Below are 10,210 nucleotides of genomic sequence, written 5' to 3' on the forward strand. Positions count from 1 at the left end.
GGGGGGGAGTGGGGAGGGTGGGGTGGGTTTGGCAGGGAGGGCACAGACTCGTTGGTTATATTATATAACTATGACCTCCTTTTCATTCCATATACTTTGGATCCTGCAGTAGATCTCCTTTTATCATTGGGACATAACTAATTACTGTGGCAAACTGTCAGGCTGAGCCTCTGGAAGTTATTTCCCTCTTTTTCAACTGCATACACAAGATGCCTTTTTCTGACAGTGTATAAAATAACTGAAAATCCTGGGATACTTCGCAGAAGAGTGCAGTGGGTTTTCCTTTCCCCTTCCCTGCCTACGTCTCAGGTTCCTGCGGGGACACGGAGAGCTCTTGTTTGGTAGGTAAGGCTGCCATCTCGTGGGGTCCTTCTGCACAGCACCCTGCCTTGCCAAGGGGACAAGGGGACAGCAGCTCTGGAGACCTTGAGGGCTCTCAGACTTACGGTCCCTGAAAGCTGGGGAAGATTCCAGGTGTCAAGTTGCTGGTGCCATTCATATGCTCCTGTTGACGAGTCAGAACAAGTCTTCTCACAGAGTTTAATTGGTAAAGCTTTCCCTCCTGAGAGCTAAGGGTGCCGAAACGCTGAGAAATAATACAGAGCAGTATTTCAATGCTAAAGCAAAAATCAATGAGAGGTGCACTCTTAAGTTGTTTGAGAAATCCTGCTTGTCACTGACAACATGTCCTAACCCCAGTGCTGAAGTGGGACTCATCTTGTTAGAGCCTGACAAGGACTGCCTTGCTGTAGTGGTGTCACACAATGCTCAACAGCTGTTGCTAAAAGGACAAAATGACAACAGTTAATTAAGATTCCATAAATGCTGGTGGCTGGAAACCTACCCACCCGTGACCCATGCACTGGCAGGCAGGCTGTTAGTTAGGGGTATACTGGTGTGAAAACTCCCAGTATTAACACAGGAACTGTAGAAGGACCCACATGAAAGAGGTGCCACTTGATCCTCTTGGGAAATTGCAGCAAAGATGGACTGCCTTCAGCCTGGAGCCCTGTATTTCACTTTGTCAATAATGTGCATCAAATGCATCAATGTATGACTTCAGGCTGTGTACTTTGTGCTAAACCTTTACTGAAAGAGGGTAGATTGAGATTAGGCATAACAAAGAGGTCTCTGGGCAACCTCTTCCAGTGTTTCACCACCCTCTACTATGAGAGTGGTGAAACACTGGAAGAGGTTGCCCAGAGAATTTATGAATGCCCCATCCCTGGACGTGTCCAGGTTGGATGTGGCCCTGGGCAACCTGATCTAGTGGAAGGTGGCCCTGCCCATGGTAGCAGGGTTCGACAAGATAATCCTTCATGTTTCTACCAATCCAAACCACTCTGATTGTATAATGCTGGCCAAAGGCATCCTTGTGGAATAGGTTACTATCTCATTTGAGGAGTGAGTTATAACCAGCTTGTAGTGGGCTCATCAAAGGGGGATGCTTCCTGAACTGATGGAATTTTGTGGGAAAACATTTTTCTGTGTGACTGGAAGGTACAAGGCCCAACCTTCAGTAAGCTTATTGTTCCTTCCTGCTCAGAAAATAGTTACTCTTCCTTTTTTCCCTCACTAAGCCAGAACACTGAAATGGGTCAGTGGTGATCAGGCAGGATGGGGCAGGAGGGGTGCTCTGCAGGACCCCCACACCTTGCCCACGTACCCTGCAGCGCAGGGGCAGGGTGCCCACTCCCTCAGCCCCCACCTCCCCAGGCTCTCCTCAGCACCCTCACAGCCGGCCTGTCCACCAAAGATGGAGCCTGGCAGCAGCCAGGGGAGGCCGCTTGTGCCACACATTTATGTCAACAGCTTTGGTTCCCACCGTTGCGGTTCCCTCATCCGCTGTGGCAGAGGCTACAAGTGGGCTGATGTGGGCCAGTCTAGGACCTTGCTTTCCCAGCAGAGCCCCGTGGAAAGGAGCAGAGGGCAGAGGGCAGCCAAGGCGCGTGGGGACAAGGCTGACCCCAAGCCATCGGCTGCTGCTGGCAGGGCACAGGCGGTGGAGAGCTGTGGTGTGGTGAAGGACACCAGCCTGTGTCGTGGTACGTGTTGCTGGGCCTGGGGACCTCCGTGCCTTGCGAGAGCATGGGGCTGAGGTCAGGCCCCTACCATATCCTCCTCTTCTCAGGGGACACCATTTGTGTGGTGCTTTGGGCTGGCACTTTGTCCCAGTCAGAGTGCGCATGCTGAGGGGTGAGTGCAGCACAAAATTTTTTTTAATGTGCTGTGGACAGTCAGACTGGGTATATAGGAAGGGGTTGGATTGTGGTGTTAAACTCACATGAGTGAAAAAATCAGTCTTTTTGCCTCAAACTCTTACTCTGTTGAGCTGCAGTGTCTTCAGCCTGCAAGGTGAGGTGGCTGCAATGCAGCACAGCCTACCTTGTCCTTTCCTGGGATGAGGCCAAAAATAACCAACATCCGTGGAGCTGCTCTGTTACACGTTGTAATTCTGTGCCCTTTCTGCCTTTTCTCAGGAGATTCCCGTCTATCCAACATGTCACTGTGCTGCTTGCTCCTTCCTTGCTGTAACAGCCCAAAGATGTTTCTTAATTTTCTTTCTTTGTGGCTGGGACCAAAGAAAGTTGTGATGGGCATGGGTGTGGGGTGCCTTTTATTTATTTAAAGCACATAAGAAAGATTAGGCAGTTTCCCAGTGTTTGCAGTTTGTTATGAAACAGCTCTGCCGCTCAAGATGAAATGGAGAGAAAATGGAGAGCATGACCTGGCTTCTGGAGAAGAATCCAGGGCTGGGGGTTGGAAATGCTGGGTGACAGAGATAGGGTGGTCCTGCTAACTTGTTGATCTTCAGATTTATTTATTTATTTATTGTACTTTTCTTCTTTTAAAAGACATTTTTCTAAAGATGACAAAGGGAGATGCTATATTAGGCTGTAATTAATAGAACAAGTTCTGCTGTGTTTTTATCTGGGTGATGCCAACCAGTGGCTCAGAGACAGCCCGTGACTACTGGTAATTGGAAGTCTTGCTGCCACGACGTGACTGGCAATGGCGCTGTGGTGGCCTTGAGAATGCTGGTTTGCCTAAAGCCATGCTGCACGAAGGGATGAGCCCACAGCTGTGACTGAGTTCAACACCCCTACATGGGTTCACCCTTCCACTCATCTGCATGCCTCGCCTGCCTGTCCAGCAGCTCCTGGGAAGCGTGCTGTCCTCACTGCTGGGAACTCATTCCAGTCCTTCCTCCTTGTGGCTGTGTATGTCAAGTCCAAAAGCCAGGCCTGCTCTCCTTGCTTCTGTTTTTTAGCACTAGCAGAGTTGATTATTGTGATTTCTTGCCTCAGTGTACTCACCATTTCCTCTTTCAGCTGAAATTTTTCTAGCTGTCATACTGAGGAGATAAAAAGGGAATTAAAAGCTAGTTGTATTGCCCAGAAACATGTTGTCTTCATTTGTGGTGGCTGTACTGTTTTGAAATCTGTTTTGTGACGTGTGTGAGACACCCACTTGCCACATGGTTATAATATAAAAATGGGCAAGATGATGGCATGATGTGAGGACCTGCTGGGACCAGAAATAAGCATCTATGGAAGGATGGGATGCTACAGCTTCCTCAAAAATTTATTGTAAACACTCAGGATATGCTTTCTAAACTCTCTTCTTAGCTGACCTTCAAAAGGAGAAGCCTGACACCTTTGACTTTCCCTGCCCATCAAGAAATGTTGAAAAAGTAATTAAACGAAAGAAGAAAAAGGTATGAAATGTGGGAGCTGATTAGCTGCCTTTGCATTTAAGAAAATAAATAGCTTCCTGCTTGTTCCATATATGTCTATGTGAGAGCATAAGGGAGATTAAAAGATTGAATTGTTATTCTGTTTCTGAAAGCCTTACTCACAGAAAAGAAAAATGGAATTATTTTCCCTCTTTGGGGGCTTTAAAATTCTGGCTCTCGTTCAATAAAGCACTTAAGTATGTGCTTACCTTGGAGAATGAGAGTATTCTGTTGACTTGAAGCATGTACTGAAATGCTTTCTTGGATTGGGGCCAGGGTGCTGCACACCTTGCTTGGTGAAACCTGGCAGGAAAAAGCTTCTGCACCTTCACTTCCTCTTTTGTTTTAAGCAAAGAAATTCCACAGGTTACAAAGAAAGAAAGAAAGAAAGAAAAAAAAAAAAAAAGTTGAGAACAATAGGTACTAATGCTATAATAGTAGCAATATGAAATTACTTTCTGTTTCACAGATGTATTTCTGTTCCTGTTCAGTAGTTCAACAAATGCTTGAAATTTAAAAAGGCACATTTATTAAAACAGTAACCCATTATGAGATTTTGTAATGTGTGAGGTACAAGTAATCAGCTAGACTATAATATAGTAATGTCACAGATACTTGATTTAAAACCAGAAAAATACTACTGACTTCAGAGGAACAGCTAATAACATACTATAATATCACTCTTCTAGTACATTAAATAGTCTTCAAAAAGAATGAGGAAAATGTATTATGTTTTAGCAATAAATGTCCATGAGAAAGGAATTATCTTTAGATTTAAACTAGTTTCACGGATGGGGTCCAGCAAAAGTCATAATGTTAGCATGTTAACAGCCATTTATATTTCTTAGTCTGTTTCTCTTTCTGAATGCTGTTGTCAACAGTTCCAATTTAATATTTTTAATGCACATTTGAAATATGCCCACTATAGCTGAAGCTTTATGCCTCTAAAATAAAGGTCATCAACATCTAAAACATACTGACTTGATACCAAATAGTCCAGGCCATGGCTATGCTGGGATCTGGCATGGGGTCTGAATTATGCCGTTGCTGAGGGATTAAGCAGAAAAGCTTTTTCTCCAGGTAAAAATGAGCAATCTTTTCGTATTCTCTCTACCCTCCCTCCCCGCTCTCCCCATTTTGGATGACTTTGAAGATAATTTAATGGCTCTGTGCAAGTTTTCATAAGGTCTTATCTAGAAGTCCACAAGTCCTGGATAAACAAGAGTGCTAGATCAGAAAGTAGGGTGATATCTCATGTGGAAAATTATGGTGTAATTCAAAGTTTTTTGACTTTTAAATAAGAGGTGACTTCCAGTATATCCCATGTATATATCTTTCCTCCACTTTTCCTCCTTGACATCCTCACCTCCAATCCTCTGACTTCATAGTTGTGCTGGAGAAATCTGCCATATAGGAGATGTTTTGACACAAACTTTTTATATGCTTCATCGAGAAAAATTCAATTTTATCTTTCAGTCCAAAGTCTGGCTTAAAGTCTGGAAAGTAATTTCAAAAATGCTTGAAGAAAATGAAAAATTCAGAAGTAGACTGTTGACTTGTAGTCAATTTAAAGGAGAAGGTAGGTAATGAACTGAGAGTATTTGCTATCCTAGTTAATAATGCAAGTCCTTGAGGTTTAAGATCTCGGGCTTTAAGGTCCACTAAGCTGTTTTTTTTTGGGTAATATTCATTACAACTCACAAATTACAGAAGTCATTGCATACTTCATACACCTCTAGCCATATTTGAACTACTCTTATTTTTCATTGAGGGCCTTATAAAAAGTGTATTACTTGGGAGGAAGGACATCAGAAGTGTTTTCTGCAGTCTTTAACATTAAAAAATATGAACATAAAATATGTGCAAGTTTTCCTGAAAATGTTAAGTATGTAATTAACCTGTTATTCACAGACAAGTCGAAGGCAGTACTTGGATGAATAAAAATTTATTTCTTCACACTGGAAAATTGGAAAATAGTGGTTGGTTTCACACTGACAATAAATAAATTAGATGCTCCCCAAAGGTAACTGTAATACAATTTAACATAGCCATCAAACATGTCCTCACACTGTGCCCTGAATGCAGCTATTTCATTACTGGAAAATGATTAGGGAATTAAAAGTGGTGCTCTGTACTGAGACAACTTCAATTAGAGACATTGTAGTTGCTGCACAATTTGAGATAATACAGTATATGCTTACAAATGTAATTGGAATTTCTGGCCTCACAGTCTGCTGAGTTTTTAGGAAAAAGAATATACTAATCTGTGAAGTTACCGGATCAGTTAAAAACAGCATATTCATGTGCAGTGCTTCTGCTTAGTTTACATTCATGTTGACATAAGTTTTCCACATATACCAAAATGTATGTCCATTGTTGCCAATATTTTATGTTCATAATATGTTATGTTGTGTACTGATTAAATTTACGCATACATAATAAGAAAATACTCCCTCAAAATTTTTCTTCATGAGAACAAAAGAAGTGCGATTTTGGTTGAGAATAGAAATACATATACCCCAGTGGCCTGTTCTCTGCAACCTACAGTGTATATAATTGAAACAGTAGAATAAATTTGACAGCATGTCACAACAACATATTCTGTGATTGTTCTGTAAATATTCTGCATTATGTGGAACAGCACTGCTGTTTAATTTAAAATCATTTTCTGATTAATTTTGGTATAACAAGACGCTGAACATTAATTATATGGTATTTATATTCTTTATACCAATCCTGATTCCATTGGCCTTTGCCATATTTCTACATAGCTCTCTCAAGCTGAGAAAGTCAAGACTACTAAATCTCTCCTCATATGGAAACTTTTTCTTACCTCTGATAATCTTTACTCTCTTATCTTGGTCATCAATTGCAATGCTCTCTCTCTGCTTCTCTACATTCTGCATAGTTCATCCATACTGCTCATTTGTTTGTGGTGATAAGAGACAGCAATTATTGGCAAGCCTAACAATGTATCCGACTGTTGCCTGTACAAGGAAATACCCGTGATATCTAAGAACTCCACAGGGTCAGGCATAGGTACCCTTCCTCCTGAACTCAACTATTCCTGTTAGCCAGGAGAGGTGTTCCTGGGCAAGGTGGGACCCTTTCACAGTAGAAGTGTCTTAGGACTTTTTCTCTCTAGAAACCTGTTGCAGAAGCCATTGTAAAACTGTGCTTTACAATCTAACATAAAGGTTTTGATCTAGCAGCTTCCATATACTTTCTTGTATGGCTTAGATCATTGCAAAAGGTTTTGTGTAGTCATTAATGTCTATGTGACACTTAGCAGTCAGTGAAGAGAAAATAAGTCTTCTAGGATTTTTGTTTGCTTGCTTTTAAGAAAAAGGAGAAGGGGAGACAAGGATAAAGGACTCAAAATCCTTTAGAAAGAAATTAGAAACCAAGCCATATAACGTGTGATTGCCTCCGAAATTTCAAGTTACTGTAAAAAAAAGTCAAGAATTCTGCTGATACAAGATCTCCTAGGTGGATTTACCAGCTTGACATAATGGTTGCTAAGCTGCTTTTCTGTTTGTTATGGATATGCAAAGTACTGCTTTGTCTAGCTTGTATTTATCTTGGGATTGAATAGACAAGGCCCATTCCCTTTTCAGATACGTATTTCTTTTTGTCATCAGGAGAGAAATCATTAGCTATATATGCAATTTCCACTGATTCTTTTAGTAAAAAGAAACAGAAAAGCAAGCAAACAAACAAAAACCAACCAACCATACAACCACCACCAACAAAAAGCAGCCAAATAGCTATTCTATCTTTAACTGTAATTGTACCTCATTTTTCAGGAGCTTTAATTGAGAATCTACTATTAAGCCCTATTTAGCTGAAAAACATCAATTCTAATAACTTCTTGTTAATTAGCAGATTTTACACAACACCAAATCAAGGAGATAAGTCTGCAATTGATCTAAATTTTTCATTAAACAAGAAGCAAATGGAATAATTCTGGAAGACATTTAGATATGGATCAACAAATCTGAATAAACTTGCTTCATTTTTAATTTTTTTTTTTACTACATTAATAGACCTAGAAAATTAATGCTGCATTTTATTGCCTCTATAAATAGTTCTATTGAGAGAAAAAAAATGTATGTGAATTCTAATGCTACCTATTTAATTCTTGAAATGCTGCATGATTAGATTCAGTGTGACTGAAAATGGTGATGATTCTCCCACAGGCAATGACATGAAGCAAAGTTCACAGAATGAGACATTCTCCCTGGACAGGGTATGTATATAGTCCATTAATTGCCAAGCAAGCTTAAAATGATAAACAAAATAACTAAATTAAAGAGATGCGCTGATATTGTTTAATGTTATTAATATGTGTCAGTCTTACACTTCAGTATTACTGATGTTGGGCTCAAATATTTTTCAAGATTGTGGTCATGTTAGGGAAGCAGAAGGGTCTGTTCTCAGCAGGAAGTGTTGTATGTGTTCCCGGCACAGGGAAGTGGATTTTGCCTTCACAAAGGCATAGTCCCTGTTCCCTTACTTCAGTTCCTCATGTGTGTGTAGTAATGACTGTTCTTGCCTGTTCTGACCCAATTCTACTCTAGGGCTGGTCCCCTGATCTCTGTAACTCATTAAAGGCTTTCTCGCTGGAGTGGGGAAATGTTTCATCACATACGTTCCCTCCTTTTACCTCAAAAGATTACTAAATGTCTAAAAACTTGGGTCAGTGTACATAAAATATACTGAAATGTGCTATCAACTTACATTGCTATGCACAGAAAGTAGTAGAGGGGAGATACTCTCTGTAGAGCACAGAAAAGTACAGCAGTTAGAAATGGTTTAATTTGTAAGCTGTATGGTCACGTGATCTCATTTTTTTAGCTGTATGGATGCAAAACATTCTTCTGTGATCCAGTGAGCAGTGCTGGTTGTTGGCGTTAAGAACACTACTTTATCAACAGAAATACACGTAGGTCTGTTCTGGGAAATGAGAGCGTAGCAGCCTGGACAAATAGCAAAGCTTAAGGCTACCTTTATACTTAGAAACTATGGAAGCTTCCCATGAGCTCTGCCTGGCCACTTAAAGAAATTCCATGCCCATGGGTAAGTGGCCTATGTCCAGGCTGCCTACATGTGCAATGTGTGCCTTAATGAACAAAATCTTCATGTGATGAAGTACAATCTAAAGAGAGTCTATTTGTTACACTTCATATATGTTTTTTTTTTCTTTTTTTTTTTTCTTTTTTTTTTTTTTTTTCTGTTAAATGGAATGTACCACTTCACTTCTGTTGTCTCTTTTTCTCTAGGAAGAGTCCATCTTCGGTTGGGTATAGCAAGAAAATAAAGGAAGATTCAATCCAAAAGGAAATATAAAAGTAGTGAAATTGTTTGTTATGATCTAGTTCTTATTGGAACTGGTGGCAAGACTATAAGTGGTTTCAGTGAACGCTGTTTTTCTGTTGTTTGTTTGGCACATGTGTTTCTACTGTTCAAGAGTTTTGTTTTTAGAGTGGCTTAAACAGCTCTGTTGTGAAATATTTATTTGAAGTCATTAAGTCTAGTGTTTCACTTAGTTATTAGATTTGAAAGCTTTTTAATGAGCATAATATTATGACAGTTTGCTTGCAAAAGAATAGAGATACACATTTAATGTTGACTGTGTATTTTTATTTTTATTTTTTTTGTAGCTTGTCAGAATCATAAACAAACATAAATTCAGTAAAGCAGAACTCCACACAAGATACATAGAAACACTTTTGTTCCTAGTGATTTGAATAATTTTGATTTTATTATATTAAAATAACACAATTATCCTTCTGTTCATTCATCCATTTATACATGAACCTCAGCAAGTATTTTGAATATGAAACCAGGTGAATGTTTTCTGCCTTACTGTTCATCACGAAGCACGTAATAATATCATCATAATCAGAAGGTGCTGTTTATCTAGCTGACTTCAATAACACAATATAATTTTCTTCTGTTATGGAGTTTTATAGTTGGAATCTTGATTGACTGTTAAAACCTTTTAAACTAGCTAATTGTGTAAATGGAACACGAAGACTGCATAAAAATAGTATGTATACAGATTTCATCTCTATAGCTAAAACATTCACCTGTCACAATTAGACATCTTCGGTTTCAATAAAAGGATGGTTTTCTCGTTGCATAATGTCTTAGTGTTTGCAGATATAATGACTGGAATGTCAGAGTGTTGAGCTTTAATAGTATGCCAGTGATTGTGTCATTAAGCAGCAAAGCATTTGGAAGGGTTTAATCTTTGTTTATTTAGTAGTAAAACTGCAAATATGGAACTGGAATGTGCCCTTCTGATGACAGTTTGGGCAGCAAGGTTTTTTTCTGATTTGTGGCTGAGTAATATTCTAATTTTACTTGAAATAGTTGACATTTCAGCTTGGAAAAGGAAGTGAGAAAGCAAAGTATTCAGTCAAGATGTGATCATTTTTCTGGCAGAAGAAAAATGTCATAGTTCTTTGG

General features: G+C 39.7%; 1 long non-coding RNA gene across 1 annotated transcript; it reads left to right on the forward strand.

The window, feature by feature from the left end:
- The first annotated feature begins 2,847 nt into the window (after nucleotides 1–2,847).
- On the forward strand, nucleotides 2,848–9,879 carry LOC118173862. Its single transcript, XR_004754420.1, has 4 exons — nucleotides 2,848–3,718; nucleotides 5,213–5,315; nucleotides 7,936–7,985; nucleotides 9,019–9,879. It is a non-coding gene; the product is annotated as an uncharacterized LOC118173862 (long non-coding RNA).
- Nucleotides 9,880–10,210: the final 331 nt, after the last annotated feature.

This window comes from Oxyura jamaicensis, chromosome 13 (assembly GCF_011077185.1).
Source record: "Oxyura jamaicensis isolate SHBP4307 breed ruddy duck chromosome 13, BPBGC_Ojam_1.0, whole genome shotgun sequence".
Lineage (NCBI taxonomy): Eukaryota > Metazoa > Chordata > Aves > Anseriformes > Anatidae > Oxyura > Oxyura jamaicensis.